Here is a 20,046-nt window from a genome sequence, read left to right as displayed (position 1 = left end):
AATGGCTGTATTCCACTTGAAAAAATTACTTACAATTTAAGAGATAAATATGAAACATTTTTGAAAATTTGGCGCCCTTATTTACAAAAGACAGGATTAAATATATAGGTGCTCCGAAGATGAAATAATTGGTTATTTGGGGAAATAAATAAATATATATACTAAAGTTATTACGAACTCCATGGAGCATGTGGGGATCTTCCGATATCCAGGCACTCTTTCTTTCTTTCTTTCTTTGTTTTCCTTTCTTTCTTTCTTTTTTATATAGGGATGTTAGGGGGGAGGGGGGTAGGGTATATATATATATTTTTCTCTCATATATTTTCTTTTATTGCTGTAATTATTTGAAAACTCAATAAAAAAAAGTTTATAAAAAAAAGAAGGATGTTCTGTTGGTTTGGCAGAACTGTTTGAAGAAGTTGAAAATTCTAAAGGTGTTCCCGATAATGAAATGAGGGCAGTCCTAAAGGAAAAGGATGCCATTACCTCGAAGAAGTCTGCTGGGTTGGCAGATGAGGTTGTTTCAGCCCGCGGGGTTGAGTTTACTCCGGAAGGGAGTTGCCCAGAGAGTACCTGGGAGAAATGGGGGAACTTAGAATTTGAAAAGGGTACGGGTATTGAAAGCCTGGAAGAGGCCAATGTCCCATTTGAGTGTGTCCAAAATGGGGATGCACGTGGTACTGAACCTAGTAACGGAGCTCAGAAAAAGTCTGAGGTATTTGATTCAGTGGAGCAGGGCAGCCGTCCTTGTGGATCAGATAGACTTGGTTCAGTGATAAAAGGGTTAACCTTGGTAACAGTGGGACGTGAGAGTTCCTAGGTGTTTGTGCTCGAAGGTGTGTTCAAAGTTGATGCAGAATTTAAGAATGGGGAGAAAAGAATTATCATTGAAGGAAACGGGAAATCTGTAGTTCCCAAATGGAATGAAGAAATTTTAAACCCGGCAGATCGCTTACAGAGTAAGCCGGGAGATAGCGGGGCCCCCCACGCTATTGTTATGCCAGGATGGGGTGTGAAGAGGCCGAATTCAAAATGCTGCTTGAACAAAGAGTTCAAATTAAAAACCAATAGTCTGAAGGGGCCTGACGAAAGGGTTAGCCACCTGTGTAAAATTACAGAGGTGGGTGGAAATTCAGAAGATGGGCTAAGTTTGGGACACGGTGTTGATAAAATAATTCCTATGGAACAGGTGGGCGAGGGTTTATCTCGTCCCCTTACTCAAATTCCCCGAAACAGAGGCGACGGTTAATGGGGACGCCATTTTTAAATAGCAAAGCCGGTTGTACGGGATTTCGACAAAGCTTGTGAATAATAAAGACAACCCCCTTGGAAGCCTGCCTGTTAAGTTGAAAACGACTGAAAAGATTAGTATTCACATAAACTTTTGTGGATGCACGTAAGCTAAGATCACAACTCCTTAGTTTTTGTTGCTGAAGAAAAAAAAATAGGTGGTTATTAAATTGAAGTCTGATGCCACAGGACTTTAGTAAGGTACAAGATGTTAAGATATTAAAGGAAGTGACGCTGTAATCGTTAACTGTCTAGATGCTGAATTGAATGTATCGCTGTATTACTCTGTAGAAAAAAAAACTTTTGTATTGTGTTAGATTCTAAAACCCTGTAAGACTCTGTACTACTTCGTTTCACTGCTGATGAAAATGCTTTGAAGAAAGGGGGTGTTATGAATGTACCACAGCTCTGAGGGGCTGAAGGGTGCGGGGTAGCCCCCTCCTTTGTGAGAATCGTAAGAGCATTATTGGGTTGGGTCAGAGGACCCAGGAAATGAGAGAGATAGACATGGCCATTGTCTCCTGGAGACAACGTTTGTGGATTGGGGACTGTGCTACGTGCAAGCCCTCAGGCAAAGTGGGCTGGTTGAGAGAGAGATTGCATCATCCCAACCTGATTGACATCTGAGACCCCGTGAGGAAGTATAAAAGAGGGTCTGGGGTAACAACCCCTTCAGACGCACCAGAAGAAACACTAGCGATCCCGTAATAGCGGGAAGCCATTTGAAGGAAGCCACGTGCGTTCAGTTCCCTTGCCTGGGGGCTGGTGGCTGGTACAACGGAAAACGACTTGGAACTAACAATGGGGAACCAACTCCCCCCAACTCAACAGATTGGCCTCATAAAAGACCCGGGCAAGTTTCAAACCGTCTCTCTCTTAAACCCAAAGAGCTGCAGCTTGAACGGACAGTGACTTTTATCTTTCCATCAGACAATACAATATCCCCTAGACAAACGATAGAGCTATTACTTATTGATGATTATTATTCTACCCGCGTTTTTAGATTGAGTATTGACGATGTATTTTATCTGAATGTCTGTATTAAACTTATTTTTGTGCCCCTTTATAAATAAAGACTTTTAAAAATAGTACCATCAGACTTCAACGGACCTCTTGATCTTTGCTGGTAAGTGATCCAGTTATGGGAATTTCATAACATCTTTAAATAGATTTGAGATGGCCGATTGATGATTTTTTTTAATGGAAGCTTGTATGATGTATAGCTCTGGGGTTGTGCTCCCAATGGCTTTTTTTTGTCTTTTTTCAGTTAGTACGTTTTTTTTTAGTTAGTAGGGGTTCTTTCCCCCCATTCTTTTTTCTTTCAAAAAATATTCTTAACACTTAATTTTTTCTTATTATTATTGATATATTGCTTAGCTTTGTTAATCAGTTATTTGTGAACTTAATTCTTTATTGTACATAATGACATATTGACTTAATGTATCTTTTTTGATCTTCAATAATAATTAATAAAGAAAATTTTAAAATGAAAATAAATTACAAATATCACTCCACTTCTTCCCACTTGCAAATTCTCCAGCAACTTTTGCATTGCCACAATACACACAGGTAACACCAGTTTCTATATTGAACATAAATATTTCCCCTGAACCCTCCTGAGAAATTGAGCAGATATATTAAAAAAAAATCATTTTGAACCCATGGAACTTCTGGCTAAAAGAATAATTAGGACTAAATGGTAATTTTTGAACTGAAGTAAACTCTGTCTTAAACAGTTAGCTAGGACAGGCTCATTACCAGTTCTCTGCAGCTTGCAGAGACACACTGAGAGCTGATAACATTATACATTGTACCCTCATTTGACTAAAGGGAGGAGGACTTGCCGATAAGGACAGGAATGAATATATGTCTGTAATTAAGTCAGGGCCTTGCACAATGAATCACAGATAAGAACTGGACAGTACATCCATCTGTAATTAAAACGATTTAGCAAACTTTCTTATCTAAGTAATTAAGTTTTGCACCAACAGACTTGGTGGGTGTACCAGTTCAAATAACATCTTGCAGTAGCAATGTACAGGGCTTACTATATATAAATATATGGCTGTAACCTGAGTAAGTCAGTCCATATGTCAGATGGTGGCAGTGATTACGTGCCTTCCCTTTGACAACTGGGTCTCAAACTCCTGCAGGAGAATGCACAATAAACTGTGGTGATGATAAGAAGCTAGTCTCCCGAGTTTTATTCAGATTAAAATTTAAAATCTGGCATCAGGAACAGGATCCCAATATAGGGAGTGCCAAGCAGACAGGCTGAGTAAGCGGCTGGACCACTTTGGGGATTGTAGAGACTGACCGGGCGCCCAATAGATATTTTACATTTTGTTACTCTCCATTAGTTCCTTTGGAGGTACGGTCTCTCGCCCAAGTCTGATCACATACCTTGACGGGATCGGGAAAGAATCTGTCAGGAGACTCATATAAGGTAGGCAAAATTTTACTAAGTGGGCAGGAGGCAGACGTGCTGAGTAAATTTTTCAACTGAGCAGGAGGTGCCAGCCGGGTAAATTTATCTGATATTAATTTAGCTTTGTGCTGGGTAAATTACTTAGAGAACATGGGTCAATTGCAGTCGATTGATACGAGTGAGCCCGAAGCAGCCCTACACAATATGTGTGAGAGTTTTCCAGACAAGGAAAAAGATTTGCGAATGTTGAGTGCAGCGCTGAATAAGAAATTGGGGAACAAAATGTGGCCAATGGGTGTGGGGGGGGAGGGTGGGAAACTGGGATATTACCTCATGAGAGCAAGCAGTAAATTTGATATGGAAAAAAAAACTGTGGAAAGAAGTGGAAATTGTTGAAAAGGGAATGGAAAGATAAGGCAGATGTAAAGTGGAACAGTATATTATTAGCAAGCTGGAGGAATAATGCATGTGACAAAGGGATAGAGGTATGTACTGCAGAAAGAATGCCAAAGGTTGGGAAGACGCTAAAAACAGAGAGTGAATGGGTGGATGGGCACTGAAAACGAGAGCAGGAAAACGATGTAAGCAAACCAAGGCTGACCTGGATAGGACAGAAGGGCAGGAACATCTGTCTAAAGTTCGAATTGATAGGGAAACAAGGGATCCCGAAAACATGTCTGGCATACCGACTGTGTTTGAGGACAGTGACCGTGATGAGGAGTGATGGGCACCCACCGTACCCCCCCCCCCCACCTTACCAGGGGCCAAGTGCACCCAGTGCTCCCAATTGTCCCTATACTCAGATACGTTTGCCGCTCGGGTAAAACAGCGGCGGCAGAGAAGGGAATGCCCCTGTACCCCAACATCCAAAAAGGGAATACCAAGGATTATTCTGAGACAGGGAGGGAAGAATCCAATAAAACCCCAGAGTTAACGGCTCCACACAGACAATTACCCACCCGAGTGCTGCCCAATCCACGAGCAAGATGAGTGACATCCCTCAGTGATTCCTGTGTATGCACCCTGGAAGCCTCAAGAAATGATAATGATCATGAATCAGGCCCCAGATAGAAAAGAAAAACCAGCACAGTTTGCTCAGTATGTCCGCAGTACTATACAAGTGTTTAATGTGACCCCGCGAGATTCATTCGGTCTCTGCTGCATAATTCACTCAGTTGATGAGGGCTGGAAATGGAAGGCTGAATTGAGATACCAAACCTATCAGGTGTTATAGGTGGGAAACAATAATCAGAATGAACAGACAGACCAGATTATTCAAGCTTTGGAAAGGGCTCTCCAGCAACCTGTAAATATCACTGAGCCTGAGCCTGGGGAATCGGGACCAGACTATTGGGAGTGATTTGTGGCCTGCTATGACACTTTCGCAGGAGACCAAGCCTTTAATGATGGGAATCTGTCCCCCCAGTTTAATGCCTAACTGCTCCAATGCTTACCAACTAAGTTAGCCAACATTATTAATACAAATAATATGGATTGGCCTGACATTGACCGAAATCGAATGCAACAAGCTTTGACATATTATTGGGGCCCGGCTTTCGAATCCCGATCAACCCCGAGGGGAACTAATATTAAAGGTGAATATGTTCAGCGGGAAGAAGAACGTGAGTGGGCTATATCTGGGGATCAGAAATGGGAACAAAATCCTACCAAGGAACAGGTGGGGACAACAACCTGTTTAGAAATTGACAAGCAAGGATGCTTCCCACCATGAGTACCACCCCTCAGGAAGAGCCCTCTGTAATATTGAAAGTTGCTGGAATTCCAATTCAGTTTATGATTGATATGGGGGCAACCACAACCACTCTCCATCAGGAAGTAGAATCGGAACATGGGTTCGAAGGCACAGAACGTATGTATTCACGTACCCAGCCACTGCAGGTGGATTTCCAGTGGGACCAAGTGTGAGGTTTCATTTACAGTCACCACCATTCAGAGGTGTAATCTAGCAGGGAGAGACGTGCTCTGTCCATTGGAAGTCGAAATTCTATGCACAGACAAGGATATCATGCTGGAACGAGCGAACAACTGACAGCTCCCCCAGTTTCTGACCCCCCAGTGGTGGGCACTTAATCTGAACTCCACCGTGTTTGAACCCCTTCTGCTTGAGGTCAAAAGCCAATATTACTGACCTTTCGAGGGACAGAAGTTCCCAGTCACTGTGATTGAAGAAGTTAAAGGAAGAGTGGGCAGCGCATTTCTGGCCGAAGTTCCGGATTTCCTTTGGCGACAGATAGGACTGGTAGTTCCCCGTACCACAGTTAAGGTTTGCTCTGGGTTCAAGCCAAAGAGCCTAGGGTTCCTTGCCTACACCCTGATGAAACAAGCCTCCAGCACCGATGGAGACTGGCAAGACTTGGCCGCGGGCGAACTCCAATACTGGAAGGAGTCTGAGGTGAAGGCTGGACATCTGGTGAGACATTCTTTTTATATTAACCGAACCCAATACATTGTATCCCACCTCTAGGCAATTTCAGGCCATGAAGTCGGCCACACCAACTGCCCCCTGTCCGGATTACCGTGAAAGAAGGACAGACTCTCCCACTCATTTTGCAATACCCCCTCAAGCCCGAGGCAATGTTTTGTGAGGACGGAAGCTCTTTTGTGGATCTAACAGGGAAACGATGTTCTGGCTATGCGATAGTGACGGTCAGTGAAGAAATTCAGCAGGCCTCTTTTGAAGCAGCTGTCTCCGCCCAGACGGTTTTGCTCTGACTCATGCCTGTATCCTAGCAACAGACTAAAGTGCGGACTTTTACACACACTCCCGTTATGCATTTGGAGTTACACATGACTATAGGGCTCTCTGGGAACATGGGGATTCCTGACTTCCTCTGGCCACCCCATTAGTACTGCCACCTTTGTAAACAACTTACTCACTGCTCTACAGCTACCTCGAGGTTTGGCTATTATTAAATGTGTGGCCCATACTTGCATGTCCGACCGGGCTACTAAACGCAGTGCTTTAGCAGATAAGACAGCGAAAAGTGTGGCACAATCCTCGGTACTTGTAGTCCCCTCGGGTTCTTGTCAAGCAATCCTCCATGACTCAAGCAGAACAAGTTTGCCAGACATGCGGGAGGTACGTACTTTTCAGGGGGCGCCACTGAGGAGGAGCGCAAACTGTGGTCCCAGATGGGGTGCCAGAAAGACCCCAAGCTAGGTTTTTGGATCACCCCAGCAGGACAGGTTTGTGTTCCTACACAGTTTTTACCAATATTGGTCAATTATATACATAATTATACACTCCTGGGAAAGGATGCAATGGTTGGTAATCTGTACCCTGCCCACCGGGTACGACTCCCTTAACAGGTGGACCCTTCTCATGTCTACAAGTTGATTTTATTGAATTGCCTCGAGTACATTGTTATAGATGCTGCTTAGTTATTATGTGTTGGCATGTGGCCAAGTGGTTGTGTTCATCTAGTGATCTGAAGGCTGCTAGTTCGAGCCTTGACTGAGGCTACGTGTGTGTCCTTGAACAAGGCACTTAACCACACATTGCTCTGTGACGACAAGAGTGCCAAGCTGTATGGGTTCTAATGCCCTTCCCTTGGACAATATCAGTGGCGTGGAAAGGAGAGACTTGCAGCTTGGGCAACTGCCAGTCTTCCATAAAAAAACCTGCCCAGGCTTGTGCCCTGGAAATTTTCCAAGGCACAAATCCATGGTCTATCGAGACTAACAGAGGCCAACAACAGTTATTATAGATGTGTTTAGTAGATGGATTGAAGCTATTCCAGCTACCAATAATACTGCTGTGACTGTTGTGAAGGTATTATTACGGGAACTAGTTCCCAGGTACGGCCTGCCAGAGATACTGAGCTCTGACAATGGCCCAACCTTTGTGGCAAAAGTAAACAAAGGAGTATGTAACAAATTAGCTATCAAGCAACAATTCCACTGTGTACACCACCCACAGGCCGCTGGCATAGTGGAATCAGCCAATGGCACTCTGAAGAGTAAACTGGACAAGCTAACAGTGGAGACTGGACTCACTTGGTTAAAGGTCCTACCGTTAGCCCTATTGTACATGACAGTTACCCCACGGGGAAAATAGGGTTGTCACCAGCTGAAGTCATTTATGGACAGCCCGTGAGGACACCCTGGGGAACAAGACCTTGTGTACGATCGCTCCCAGAAGGTCTACCATCAAAACTGGATATGCATACCCTAGGGGAAGAGATGGGTAAATATATATGCCAACTAACCAAAATTTTCCAAACATAACATTCACAGGTACAACGGGCTTACAAGAAAGAGAACTACCCAGCAGACAGAAGTGACTATCCCACCAGAGAACCTGGGAATTTTGTCCTGTTCAAGAACCGGGATTGTGGGAAACTCGGACCTCGGTGGAGAGGACCATATCAGCTGTTACTGATGTCACAGGTAACCCCAGTTTGTAATGGGGTCCAGAATTGACCCTATGAACTATGATGCTATTGAGAGGGAGAGAGAGCCAGAAACTGCTCGAAAGATTGATGTAATGGTTTCTCTACCAGCTTGTTTACCTTTCCACAAGGACACTTGCCTACTTGTAAAAGTCCCTGCAGAAAGCAGAGGGCAGAGCAGGTTGATGGACAGCTAGTGTCCAATATATGGAGATAAAAACCAGGTCCACTGTTACACAGACAGACACAGTTTTGGACACTGCTCGAGCTTTATTGCACCCACATGAAGGTGGGTTTTTGGAGGATCGATTCGGGGAAATATATCAGTGGCTCACAGTATGAAAAGTTGTGACCAGTGGGGAATTCTCTGTGTGTCCACTCTCACCTGGGTGATAATTCCATCACTGAAGAACAGTTGCATGTTATTATAGTCACAGACGGTGACTTCTACAGGACTTCAGAAGACAACAGGAAGATGAACAACATCAGCTCGCCTCTCTCCCTCTCTCTCCAATGCTATCCAAATAATTACCTCAAACTGAACTGAATTCTCTTCATCATCGTAAGACTATATCCATTCACCCCGAGGTTTGAAAGTGCCTAGTTTTGTTCCTATTGCCACACTTGTGTACATATATATCATTGCTAACCTGTTTAAGATATTTCCATTTATAGGTATTGCGTAGTTACTAATAAACACCATTAGTTTATACCCGTCATGGGGTATGTGACACTGACCACTCTCACTGCTGTGAAACTGAAGGGGCAATCTCGGTGGTTACATTGAACAGAATGCAAACATGTTACTGAAGGAACCGAGTAGAAGGACTCCCTCGGACTAAAGGAAAACGTATTGTTTGATAGTGGCGTTCGTGCTTATGTGTTTGAGAGGGCTCACCCCAGCATCCGGGGCCCCCATGTTAACACCTTTCTGTCTCTCTGTCACACCTATGCCAAACAGGCAGAACTAGGGGCCTGCTGGGTTTTTTGCCAAAATTCCGCAGCATGATAAAACTATGGTTCCAAAGTCAGTAATCCCGCTTAACCAGAGTGAGGAACTCTCAGCCTGGGCTTTCTCAAATGACAGCCAGTGAAGAGAGATGAGGAACTGTGGTCCACTCTGAGATGACTGTGGCTGTCAGTGTTTTGAGGGTTGGTATCTCAGGCTCCCACCAAACGGAACTTCCTTTACTGGGAAACATGCATCCTGGCCATACTTGGAAGTGCCCAGCTGCAGAGTGGAATAACTGAGACTGACTGATTTTGGATGATCACTTTTCTCTCCTATAGAGTAGCCAGGAATTCACGAGAGATAATCAATTTGGCTACAGCACTTGAGGAGCTGGCCACAACACTGCAGGGGCCCTGACAGAAACACAAGCCCAAGTAACAGAAATATCCACTGAAATGATTGCAATCCAGCAAACAGTCCTAGAAAATCTTATGGCTTTAGATTTTATCTCAGCTGAGAAAAGGGGAACCTATGCTATTATTGACACAGAATGCTGCACCTATATCACTGATGAGTCGACTAACATTACACCCCCTCCGAGCCAAGGACACAGCCAAGGACACTGACAGCATCAAGAAAGTAGGACAGGATTTACACGGGTTCACCGAAGAGTCAAAATAGTGTTTTTCAAGACCTGTTCCATATTATCTGGAGCATGATATTGAATTATGGCCTAATAGTTGTACATCTCCGGATTCGACTTCCACAGAATGGGAGTGGTTTCAAAGGGCTGGGCTGCTGGAAGCACATTACCAGACCTGGAGTGACTGCAACTGGGTCTGACAGAGGCATAACTGGTTCTTCTGAGCACATTCAGTCTCACTCCAGCTATTTCCTACCTTCCTTTGAGCAGATATGTAATATCTAAAGGACCAGTGTTTGAGTAAATGTGACTCACCAAACTTTCTCCTGACTGATTCACTGGATTCTCCGAGTCAGATGGGTGCTCTCCAGTTGTTGCTCTCAATCTTCGGGCTGGTTCACTTGTTGTTGGTCCCTTGTCTTCAGTTGTGGTTTTTTCTTCCAATAAATCTCTGATTTCAGGTCTAACATTAACATGAAAGATAATGAAGCACAGTAACAATAAAAAGGAGAACCAAACATTTCTGCTTAATGTTACTAAGAACAAAACTCACTGAAATTTAAACATTGAAGGCAAATATAATGATCTCAGTGAACAAACTTTTATTGTCCCTCACACTTCACAGAACGATATGGGATAAGAAGGAGCCAACATTCAGTCATGGTAAGACATAAGACACAGGAACAGAATTAGGTGATTTGATCCATCGAGTCTGCCCCACCACTCAATCATGGCTGAGTTGTATTCCAACACCATATTACTGCCTTCCTCCTGTAACCCTGAAGCTACTCAGTGATCATGAATATATTAATCTTTGTCATAAATATACCCAAATGGCAGCCTGAACCAACCTCTGCGGCAACAAATTCCACAGATCAGATATCTTTTGGCCAAAATTTTTTTCTCATCTCAGTTTTAAAGGGAAGCATCTTTATTCTGAGAATGTGCTGTCAGATCACAGACTCTCCGTCTAATGGAAACATCCTCTCCATGTCCACCGCATCCAGGCTTTTCAGCATTCAGTAAGCTTACTTAACCAGACATCACTCCACCACTCCACCGTCCCTCTAAACTCCATTGAGCACAGGTCCGGAACCATCAAATGCTCCTCATTCATAAAGCTGATCATTCCTGAGATTATTCTTGTGAACCTTGTTAGCAACAACTGTACTGAACACATTTCCAGGAATGACAGACAAATTGGTACCAGGATAATTTACAGGGAAAAGTTATGCTTTCTTTACTGTTCTACTATCACAAAACGAGTCATTTCCATTCCCAGGTTAAAGGTTAGCTTCAGGAAATATAAAAAATTCCAGGGTGAATGTAATAAAAAGAAACTGGAATTACCAGAAACACTCAGCAGGTCAGGAACAGCTGTGGGGAGAGTAACAAACTTTACACTTATGGTCAATAATGTTTCATCAAAATGACTTCAAACATTTTCAGTTTTCAGTGCAGATCTCCAGCAACTGAGAGTCTGCCTGATTTCCACCGAGTGACAGACAGGTAACAGTGAGTGGGGGGTGGGGGGTGGATTTCCAAACACAGTTTGAACACCAAACTCACGGGTCTGTTTCTACTGTTGTAAACATGGAACAGCCCATTTACTCATAGCCTCTCCATGTGAGGATGGAATGGGAACTTATCCTCTCCTCAGTTTAGCAGTCATTGCTTCCAAAGGAACTCCAGAAACAAATATCTGATCCCAGACCAGAAATACTCGCTCAACACTTCATAAGTCAAGCAGCTCGATCCCTGGTCCATTTTACCTGGATCAAAAACTGTGATCTCCCAGGACCCAACCTCACAGAGTCACACAGCTGAATCTGCCACTCACCGATCCTGAGAGTCTCACACATTGTCCCTGCATCTCACAATGGGTAGTGCAATCTGGAATTTCCCCACAAGCAATGTCCAGCTGCTTGAAATGTCTGCTTCACTGCAGAAGGACGAACATCAGGCCCCATCTGTAGAAGCAGCACTAACCAAAGTCAAAGGCAAAACACCGACAGTTCCATTTGCCTAGAATGTAGATCACAGAATTAGAACCCAAGAACCAACTCTCCCTGTACTCTTTGCTGACAGTAATATAATGAAGTGTGTCAGTCAGTCACTGTTCAAATACTAGCAACTCCAAACCAATGCACAACAGAACTGGTACCTGATGACCCTCTGGAATTCCAGCTGAAAAATAAACAATTCTGGAAATAACTCAGCAAGGCCAAAGGGGCAAAATAACACTTCACAATGAAGACAAAGGTTAGAAGAAAGATTGCTGATATATAACATTGAGGTGGTGGGGTACAGTGTGGACCGAGGTTGACCCAGATGGTTGACGTATATTACTGAAGCAGGGAGGTGGTGGTGTGGGGGGGGGGGGGGAGGAGGTGGGGTGAGGAGACTGGACAGAGGTTGAACAAGATGGACAGGGAATGAGCAGATGAAACCAGGTGGGAGAAGGGATCAAGGACAATCACTGATGGTCCTCCAGCAATACACAGGTACTGAATGAACAGTACATACTACTGTATAAAAGATTCTAAAATGACGAAGTTAGAACAAACAACAAGAACTTTGCCATATATACTTTGACCATCACCAAATTTTTATAAACACATCATAGAAAGTTTCCCATCCGGACACTTCACACTTTGCATGGTAACTACTCTGCCCGTGACTGTGAGGAACTGCAGAGACCTTTGGATACAGATCAGCACATCACAGAAACCATTCTCCCCCCCTAGACTTCCCAGTCCCTCGGTAAAGCAGGCAGTGAAATCAAAGATCCTCAAAACCTGGGATGTTCTCCTTTGTCACTCATCCCGCTCCAGGAGAAGACACACCAGCCATAAAGCTCAAGAACAAATGCGAGGAGCCTCAGGAAGCGAGGCGAGTTGGCGGAAATTAACAGGACTCAGTGCCCAACATCAGATTTCCCAACACAATATGAAGGAAGCATCACCACCCATCCAGGGACTGTGATCATGCGCGAAGAGATCGTTACCTCTGCGGTTAAATAGAAGGGGCAAATGGGATCACGTGACTGGTGGGGGTCTAACACCCCAGGCAGAGACTCCAGCTTCCCAGCACTCTGTGGAAATAAACAAACTTGCCCCTTACATCTCCTCTCACCTTAAATGTTTTAAACATTTCAACCTCCAGGAAAAACATAACGTCTGCCTACTCTATCTATTCCTCTCATAATCTTATAAACGTCCATCCAGTCTCACCCCAGCTTTCACCAATCTGGAGAAAACAACACAAGTTTGTGCAACCCCTTGTTATAGCTCATTCCCTCTAATCCATGCAGTATCCTGGTAAACCTCTTCTGCATCCTCTCCAAAGCCCCGATATCCTTCCGAGAATGGGGCGACCAGAACTGTATGAAACACTCCAGATGTGACCTAACTAGTTTTATAAAGCTGCAACACAACTTCCCAACTTTTGAACTCAGCGCTTCAACTAATAAAGACAACCACACCACTTGTCTTATTAACAACCTGGTCAATCTGTGCAGTCTCTTTCGGGGAGCGATGATCTCGGAGTCTAAGATCGCTCTGCTCATCGATACTGTTCAGGGTTTTGCATTTAACAATGTACTGTCTCATACATTCAGGGGTGCAGTGCTGCCAGAGCTCACCGGAGCGCCACTCTGGCACCTCTGTAAAAAAACTTCAAAATAAACAAGTGTAGAATTAACAGCGGCCATATATTAAATAGAGGGAATTTTACAGAAGCAGGGGTTGGGGAGGGGGGTGTTGGCTGCTGGGGAAAATACCACTAATAAGGATATTTGATCGTTTTTGGTGAAATCCTGGAGCTGTGACTGTTTTTTATTTAGGTATTTGTGAAATTCCTCCTCACTCGATCCGTTGTCCTAGGAAGCTGGGAAATACCTGTATACATGTGAGAGCATTTTTCCGCTCTTTCCAGTGGGTACCATTGGATTCCAAGGAGCTATATTAAGCAAGGAATGAACATCGAAATCTAAGTTTAAAAGTCGAAAATAATGAAAGAAAAATTCACTGCTTGCTTATCTTCAGCCCGATTTTGATCAAATACACAAGGTAATCATCCAAAATCCTCTTCTGCACCTGGATAAATTTAGTATTGTTTTCCAAGCCAAATGGAAAAAAAATATTTCTAGGCTTTAAGCTAGTTTTACGTTACTTCAACTATCATTAATAGCAGATCAACACCTTGGCCTCGCTCCACCAACTGTAGTTGATTGGAAAGAGGCTCTTTTTCTCTTTGTGTTGATCGGAAAAAAAGAGTAGTTTAGTGAGGCAATGAACAAGATGAAACACATTTCCAAACTTCCCAAATGGTTGCTCTCCTCCCGTTAACATTTGTCACTTCCAAACCACAATATTTTCTATTCGTATAGATGTGATAATAATTTATGTAAAGATTCAAGCTTTTTTAACTTTTTATATATTTAAAGACTAAATAGAATCTGTATAGGTCTAACCATGTAACACCTGACGTGTGAGGATATTGTGAGTATTGACACTCACAGGTACACTTGCTGTCCAACCATTTCTGCGAGAGAAACGGCATGAGGCAGAGTTGCCAACCTACCACTTTTGAGACTAATACTCAGCAATATCTGTGGCTTTCGCAACAGTTCATTAGATGTTCTTTTTTCATACTTGAATACTTAGTTTCAATTTAGGTGGCTAAAAGTGTAAAAAACTTATTTGCTTTATTTCTGTTATTTTTATACCTGTTTAGGAACACTGCAAAGCACTGCGGGCCCTGCTGCCTGCTGTGACTCAGTTGTATTAGTAAGGCTACATCTGTGGTGGTCTGTGGATTACTCGCTAATACAAAAGTAAATTTTTCTCACTAACAACCCTTTGACTTCTAAGCAAACAATGTTATTTTACTTGCTTGGTAGTTATATTTTATAATTAGTGAGTGCAACCGTGCAATAATTTGTCATATTATTAAGTATTAGATGTTTTATTGTACCAATTATAAGCGGAAATGTAGTGATAGGCTATAATCTTGTTAATGTCTTAACTGTCACTATATTTCTGTGGCGCTCTGGAATTCATATATTTCTTTCATCTTGGTTTAGTGTTTGACATTATAGGAAACCCTATATATGTCACACCCAATTTGTGTACCTGTTCATTACATGAATGGGGCAAGGAAGTTGCCCAGTACATAAAATGAGCAAGTACACAAATTGGGTGTCATATACGAGTGGTGATTGTTAAGTTCGTGGTCAAAGGTGGAAGGAGTCAATTTTACAAAACCTAGCAATTTTCAATTAGCTGAAACAGAAATACCACAAAAGATATTAACTTAAAATTTTCTGCATAATCACTAAAAGAGTTGAACTGCACGTACAGGTACTGAGAGCTGTATAACTTTAGGCCTTCTAACTTAGGCCATGAACTTATCAATTAACCCTTGTACAGCTCCGGCACTTAAAAAACTGGCGCTGCACCCCCGGTCCAGTCGCCTGGCAGAGCTCAGGCCTGGCCCTTTCCCAATGCAACCGGCCCAGCTTTACAAAACCCGGGGATCAGCCCCCTAATTACCCCCACCTGAACACCAGCGACAGCTGCGGTCTGCACCGCGCATGCGTTTAGCAGGAGGTTTTAGGCAGCGCCACCTGTGGCCGGAGGTCCGAACAGTGACACAAGTGGCTGGAGGTCCGTACAGTGATACAAGTGGCCGGAGGTCTGCACATCGCCACCAGTAGCCGGAGGCCGGAGGGACAACGGAGAGGTAAGTTGCAAATGCGACTGCAGATACTGGCAATCTTGAGCAACACAAATAAAATGCTGGCGGAACTTAGCAGGCCGGGCAGCATCTATCAAGTCAACAGTCGACGTTTCCAGTTGAACCCTCCTTCAGGACTGAGAAGGAATGGGAGAAATATCTGAATAAAATCGGGGCGGGTGAATAAAAGTCCAGCTGGAAGGTGATAGGCGAAGCCAGGTAGGTGGGAAAGCTCAAGAGCAGAAGGAAATAGAAACTAATAGAGCAGAGTGAAGAATAGGAGAAAGGGATGGAGCAGTGGACCCAGAGAGGAGTGATAAGCAGATGAGGGGAATGTGAAAATTCAGAGAGGAAGAGAGGGAGGGAGTGGGAGGGAGGGCTGAGGGGAAAATTTTTCACTGGAAGGGGAAATGGATATTCATACTATCAGGTTGGGAGGGATATAAGGTACTGATCCTGGACCTGAGGGTGGCCTCATCTTGGCACAAGAGGAGGCAATGGGTTGACACGTCAGAACAGTCATGGGAATCAGAATGAAAATGATTGGACACTGGGAAGTCACGCTTGGAGCGGATAGTTCAAAGGTTAATTTATAATCAAAGCAGGTATCCATAAACAACTCGAGTTTTTTTGCTTCTTCTCCAGAGAACCACAAAACAAAGAAAGAGTATGAGAGTTGTTCGGAGAGAAAAATCAAACTCCCACCTCATCCCCCGCATAAAAAATAACGGCATCCAATCATTAACCCCTAAAATCCGCCCCTCCCGCACAAAAGGGCACAATGACATCGACCCCTGATAAAAATACCAACCTTACCCCGCACAACTGCGGAGGAGTTGGTGTCACCAGTGTAGAGGCGGCCACATCGGGAGCAGCGGACACAACGGACGACCCTGGAAGATTGACAGGTGAAGTGTCGCCTCGCCTGGAAGGATGTTTGGACAACGGAGAGAGTTCGGCCGACTGGCCCTTTCACTATGACACCCCAAACTCCACATCAAATTTGTCCAAACAAATCTGGCCAGACTTTAATGACCAATAAATATAATTCCTCTCAGCGATCAGCTGTCTGAATAATCCCTTGAATTTGAGGGGGTATTTACAATCCACATTGTCAGGGTGTTGAGTTTACCAGGAGACAAAGACTGCAAGGACGAGAGGTTTTCTGTTGACTAATACACTGTGTGAACCCCGCTGGCAATTCTGGTGTTGTCACTCGAATCGAGACAAACACCATGCTGCCCATTCCACCAACAACACAGCTCAGCCGGACACATAACAGGAGACTTTACATCACACAACACTGGATTCAGTGATGAAATCCGTGATTAATATTGTTGTCCCACCGAAATCATCAGAAACATTCATAAAGGTTCTTTTAAATATGAGCGCTCTCCCACATGTGACATCACACAGCCACCCCCCCCCCACGTGCCTGACGTCACACATGGGCTCCCCACACCGGGATTTGCCCTCATGTGCGCAGTGTCTTACATCACCCACGTGCTGCTGTGCTCAAGCTTTATCGGTTTAACGGCCGAGCTACAAATCGCGTGACCACCCCCTCCCCCACTGACAACAGAGGAGTCAGGAGCTGAGCTGTTCCCATTGGTGCGAAACGATGTCAATCACTGGTTACGCCCAATGACGGAAGCGAACAAGCCGAAAGGGTGTTACACCCGCTGCCACCCGCTCTCCCTGTCAAAGCGGAGTAAATATTCCGCTTTTTGATTTATTTCCATTTCCCTCCGAGGGAAGTTTGGGGCGTTTGTGAAGCTTCACCTGCGGCCGGTGTCTGATGTATCGCTGAGGTAGGAGGAGACCGCTCAGCTCGTAGGTTTGATGCCGGTTCCCCGGGGTGGGAGGGAAGGGGGTATTTTATTGAAAGGATGAAGATGGTGTGAGAGGGGGCGGACAGGATGTTTGTCCAGGTGGGGACTGGAGGGGCTCATCTGTGGAAATGTCTGAGCCCACTGTGGTGGTGAGCAGAGGGATTCACCACATTGGGGGGCAAACACCAGCCGACTGTTGACCTGCAAGCGGGGCCAATGGTCCCGGCAAAGTGACAATTATTTGGCTTTGTTGAGATTGTAACTGGAATATGGTGTAAAATCTCACTCCCCATACTAACACAGGTTATACAGATCAAAGAACAAAATGCCGGAAGAACACAGAGGGTTGGGCAGCATCTGTGGAGGGAAATGGACTGTCAACATTTCGGGCGAGACCCTCCCTCCGGACTGACAGTAGACGGGAAATAGTCAGAGAAAAGAGGTGAGGGGTGAAGATGGGGCAAGAGCTGGGGAATGTGAGGTGGATCCAGGTGAAGTGGAGGTGGGAAGGTGGAAATAGTGACAGAGTGGGAGGTGAGTGGTTGGGGCAACACAGGGCTGTGGAAGATGGAAATTAATTCCATAGAGGATTAACAGAGAGGTTAGAGAGTATTTGTTATACAGAGAGCAATGAAGATTCACCAGACTGATCCCTGGAGTGGTGGGGTCATCATATGAAGAAAGATCAAATGTGATAACCCTTTCACTTAGAGAATTGAAGACTGAGAGGTGAACACACTGAAATGCACAACATCATTACCAGTTGAACCAGGGATCCCAGTCTCTGAAAAAGGGGGTGGACTGTCCGGGACTGAGATGAGGGGAAATATCTCCACTCCGAGGGTGGTGAATGTCTGTAAATCCCCACCAAAGGGCAGTGGATACTCAGGGATCATCCTCACATAAAACAGAGGTCAGCAGATGTGTGGAGATGGAAGGGATCGAGGAAGTGAGGGTCAGGCAGAAACGTGGCTGAGATGGGAGAGCAGCCGCCATCTTGTTGATGGTTAGAGGGGCTGAATGGCCACCTCCTGCTGTTTCAGTGCTCCTGTCCAGTGAGGCCGGAGGAATGTGAATAAAAATTACTGTTTATAAGCATAGACTGATATAATGAATCCTGCACATTTCCTGTTTGGGTCTGAATTGTGTGTTGGACCAGGATGGGAATCGAGCCCATGACTCTCTGACCTGCGGGTGGAGGGAAAGGGACAGAGAAGATATGGAGGGAAAAACGTAGCTAGTGTAAATATGGAATATGGGGAAATGTGGCGGATGGGTCAGGCAGCGTGTGAGGGGTGAGGAGCAGAGTCACAGGTTCAGGTGGGAGACCCTCCACCCGTCACCTGATCCTGTTTTCTGTTCATGTTTTCTTGCAGATCTGCAGGTCACTGCTCTATATGTACGTGTAGCTTCATCTTCTGCCCGTTCAGATATGGCAGTAAGATCCAGATCTTTCACATCCTCTCATTGTGGGTGGACAATGTTTTTTTCTGCAATATTTTCAGCACATTTCATTCCACTGTTTTTACTGGCTGGTGCAGCCAATGTTTCTGCATGTATGACCCATTTCTGTAAAAATTTAAGCCATTTGTATTTATCTGAGCTTCTCATAAATGTGTACGGTTTAGTTAAGCAACAACCCAAATAATTCCAAACAATTAAAATAGTTTATTACTTTTTTTATTTTGTACTACTTATATAATTTAACTATTTAATATGTGTATTTTTATTTTAAATCACAACTGTTAAAATCTGTTGTTATGAATTAGGTTCGACTGCTGCCACAGAGACAACGAATTTCATATCGGTGCTATTAAACCTGATTCTGATATAGATATGGGAGACCCACCACCAGTCACCTGATCCCAGTTACCGCAGATTGTAATGCGAGACTGAAGCCTTTTCCATTTATTTGCATTCCTCAGAAATGACAAGAGTTAAATTTCCTTCTGTGCTTCCAAAGCAGCTCAGTCTGTCTAATGTAAATAAGCATTACGGCTGCAGAGAGAGTGCAGTGCAGATAGACATATGGTGCAGGATCACGTTGAGTTACATTGTTGAGTCCATTTTATCATTCATTTGGCTCATAACCGCAGACAGGAAGCCGTCCTTGAGCCTGGTGGTGCACGAGTTAAGGCTTTTGTATCTCTTTCCCGATGGGGAAGCAGGTTTGCAGCAAGAATGTCCAGGTTGTGAAGATCTTTGAGTACATGGCCTGCTTTTCCAAGCCAGGTAAAGTGTAGGAAGAGTCCATGGAGGGGAGGCTTGTTTCTCTGATGTTCTCTGCTCTCCAAAGTTCTCTAAAGTTCCCTGCAGTCATGGGCAGAGTAGTAGCCATACAAAGGCGTGAAGTATCGACAAGAAGCTCAGAGACCTCGGCCTTCACCCTGCCTTGTGTAGCTGGATCCTGGACTTCCTGTCAGATCGCCAGCAGGTGGTAAGAGTGGGCTCCCTCACCTCTGTCACTCTGACCCTCAGCGCACATACCCCTCAGGGTTGTCTCCTTGGCCCCTCCTTTTCACTGTGCATCCATGACTTGTGTTGCCACCCACAGCTCCAATCTGCTAATTAAATTTGCTGACATTGACTGGCCTAATCTCAAATAATTACTTTCAATTGATCAAATGCTTCCTGACAAGGCTCGGTCCAAACAAACTTTTCACCCTTTTTCAGAAGATTAGTCAGAGGAAGAGCAATACCAGCAAAGTTCTTACAGAACTTACGATAATATCCAATCATTTCCAGAAACC

The 20,046-nt window shown here is 44.4% G+C and overlaps 1 protein-coding gene and 2 long non-coding RNA genes across 5 annotated transcripts in view; 2 read left to right on the top strand and 1 right to left on the bottom strand.

Moving 5' to 3' along the window:
• Positions 1-15,335, bottom strand: part of LOC132394255 (zinc finger protein 239-like) — a 98,455-nt gene extending 83,120 nt beyond the window's left edge. For 2 of the 3 annotated variants that reach the window (XM_059970143.1, XM_059970144.1), the window contains exons 1-3: positions 15,287-15,335; positions 11,566-11,750; positions 10,041-10,188 (exon numbers count right to left, since the gene is read on the bottom strand). The gene's annotated coding sequence lies outside the window, so the exon portion shown is untranslated. Of the gene's footprint in view, positions 1-10,040; positions 10,189-11,565; positions 11,751-15,286 lie in introns of those variants that run through there. The other variant, XR_009512238.1, reaches the window with a different exon arrangement.
• Positions 15,336-15,379: 44 nt separating this feature from the next.
• LOC132394252 (uncharacterized) lies at positions 15,380-16,525 on the top strand. The gene is made up of 2 exons (XR_009512236.1): positions 15,380-15,470; positions 16,110-16,525. It is a non-coding gene; the product is annotated as an uncharacterized LOC132394252 (long non-coding RNA).
• A 396-nt stretch (positions 16,526-16,921) lies between these two features.
• On the top strand, positions 16,922-18,809 carry LOC132394253 (uncharacterized). Its single transcript, XR_009512237.1, has 3 exons — positions 16,922-17,275; positions 17,600-17,738; positions 18,673-18,809. It is a non-coding gene; the product is annotated as an uncharacterized LOC132394253 (long non-coding RNA).
• Positions 18,810-20,046: the final 1,237 nt, after the last annotated feature.

The sequence above is a fragment of the Hypanus sabinus genome, chromosome 5 (genome assembly GCF_030144855.1).
Source record: "Hypanus sabinus isolate sHypSab1 chromosome 5, sHypSab1.hap1, whole genome shotgun sequence".
Classification (NCBI taxonomy): Eukaryota; Metazoa; Chordata; class Chondrichthyes; order Myliobatiformes; family Dasyatidae; genus Hypanus; species Hypanus sabinus.
The sequence above is the reverse complement of the archived record's forward strand: the minus strand, read 5'-3'. Positions and strand labels throughout refer to the sequence as shown.